The sequence below is a fragment of the Penaeus vannamei genome, chromosome 33, assembly GCF_042767895.1.
Source record: "Penaeus vannamei isolate JL-2024 chromosome 33, ASM4276789v1, whole genome shotgun sequence".
Taxonomy (NCBI): Eukaryota; Metazoa; Arthropoda; class Malacostraca; order Decapoda; family Penaeidae; genus Penaeus; species Penaeus vannamei.
In genome coordinates this window covers 30,774,548-30,777,047 of record NC_091581.1, presented here as the reverse complement: position 1 = coordinate 30,777,047, position 2,500 = coordinate 30,774,548, and positions in this window count along the sequence as shown.

Here is a 2,500-nt window from a genome sequence, read left to right as displayed (position 1 = left end):
CTCACAAATACACACACACACACACAAACACATAGAGAGAGAGAGAGAGAGAGAGAGGAGAGGAGAGGAGAGGAGAGGAGAGGAGAGGAGAGGAAAGGAGAGGAGAAAGAGAGAGAGAGAAAAAAAAGAGAAAGACAGGCAGACAGCCAGATAGACAAACGGAAAGAGAGAGAGGGAGAGAGAGAGAGAGAGAGAGAGAGAGAGAGAGAGAGAGAGAGAGGGAGAGAGAGAGAGAGAGAGAGAGAGAGAGAGAGAGACAGACAGACAGACAGACAGAGAGAGAAAAAAAGACAGAGAGAGACAGACAGACAGACAGAGAGAAAGACAGCGAGTAAGTGAACGAGTTAACAAGAGCTTTGATCAAGCCGAGGCTGAATTCGACAAGCACGAATATTCAATCTCATGTTGCTGTCGGGGGGTCGGCTCGTTAGGCTTACTCCCGGGACTACAAAGGTCGAACTCTCCGGTGTTTATATGTATACACGCATATGTATGGATGTGTATGTGTGTATGTGTGTGTGTGGGTGTGTGTGTGGGTGTGTGTGTGGATGGGTGGGTGGGTGGGTGTGTGTGTGCATGGGTGTGTGTGGGTGTGTGTGGGTGGGTGGGTGGGTGGGTGAGTGTATGGGTGTGTGTGGGTGTGTGTGTGTGTGAGTGTGTGTGTATGCGTGTATGCGTGTGTGTGAGTGAGTGAGTGAGACTGTGTGTGTGTGTGTGTGTGTATGTGTGCGTGCAGAAGGTTTGAGAATGGGAATTAATAATATCCACGGCGCAATAACTGTATTTAATGTGTTTCGATTATATATGCATGTAATTGAATCGCATCAAACACATATCTAGCGCTGTGAAGTGTGTGTGTGTGTGAGAGAGAGAGAGAGAGAGAGAGAGAGAGAGAGAGAGAGAGAGAGAGTGGGTGAGTGAGAGAGAGAGAGAGAGAGAGAGAGAGAGAGAGAGAGAGAGAGAGAGAGAGAGAGAGAGAGAGAGAGAGAGAGAGAGATAGACAGAGGGTGTGAGAGGGAGAGAGAGAGAGAGAGAGAGAGAGAGAGAGAGAGAGAGAGAGAGAGAGAGAGAGAGAGAGAGAGAGAGATAGAGAGAGAGAGAGAGAGAGAGAGAGAGAAGAGAGAAAGAGGGAGAGAGAGAGAGAGAAAAGAGAGAGAGAGAGAGAGAGAGAGAGAAAAGAGAGAGAGAGAGAGAGAGAGAGAGAGAGAGAGAGAGAGAGAGAGAGAGAGAGAGAGAGAAAGAAAAGAGAGAGAGAGAGAGAGAGAGAGAGAGAGAGAGAGAGAGAGAGAGAGACAGAGAAAGGGAGAGAGAGTGAAAGAGAGAGAAAGAGAGAGAGAGAGAGTTAGAGAGAGAGAGAGACAGACAAACAGACAGACACACAGACAGAGAGAATTAGTGAGTGAGAGAGAGAGAAAAACAGAAGAGCGAATAAGAGTTGAAAAAATATGAGAGGGAGAGCAAGCGGGAAGAAAACAAGAAAAAAGAAAGAAAAAAACAGAATCAGAAAGACGGAAAGGGAGGAAGAGAGGAATAAATAAGGAGAGGAAGGAAAAAGGGGAGAGAAGGAAGGAAAAAAACAGAGAGAGGGGAGTGAGGGAAGGGGAGGAAAAGACAGAGAGATGGGATCGAGGGAAGAAAAGAAACAGGGTAGAGAGGGAAAGAAATAAGACAGAAAAGAGACAGAGGAAAGGAAAATAATGGAAATAATGGAAGGAGGGGGAGAGGGACAGTATAACAGGCCCCGGGCGATAAATGAGAGAGAAGAGAGAGAGAGAAGAACGCTGGAGTATTTCATTTAAAACCATCGTATATTTTGAGGAACTGTGCACGTGGAGTTTTGTTTTGTTTCCGGATAAATCACGATGGACAGGAATGTAAACTTTATATTCTTTCAAAGGTATTTGGATAATGGGTTCAAATACCTTTAAGCAGTGATTCTAAGCAGTGATGGGTTCAGATTGATATATGTCGTGATTTTTAAAAAAGAATGATACGTTCATATTATTCGCTTTTAGAGGATAGTATTCAATTCGCAATCAATGATACTGGATTCTTTTCGGAAACAGGAAGAATCTTGGATCCCGCCCTCTTATTGAATCCTCTTTAGTCTGATTTGATAAACGTAGATGCTATTTTGTTTTTCGTTATTTTCTTATTGTTTTCAGTAATCTATCCTTTTCCGAGTACTTGCTATCTGGAGGATTCAGACCCAAGGAGTTTTCGATCCCTTTCCGAAACACCCACTCGGGTTTTCTCTCCTTATATCGAATTCGAAACCAATAGACTAATCTCCTGTCATCGATTGCCTTTGGATCTATAGTCTCTCACGCCCGGAGGAGAGAGACAACAGCCAGCCAGCCATATAAAATCCAAAAAACAATTCAAAACAAAAGAAATACCAAAAAAAAGGAGAGAAAAAAAGCGCCCATTCCCGCCAAAATCTTAGCCGCGCCGAGAGGGTAAGTGCTGTAGCTGCTGCGAGATCGAGTTATGGCGATTG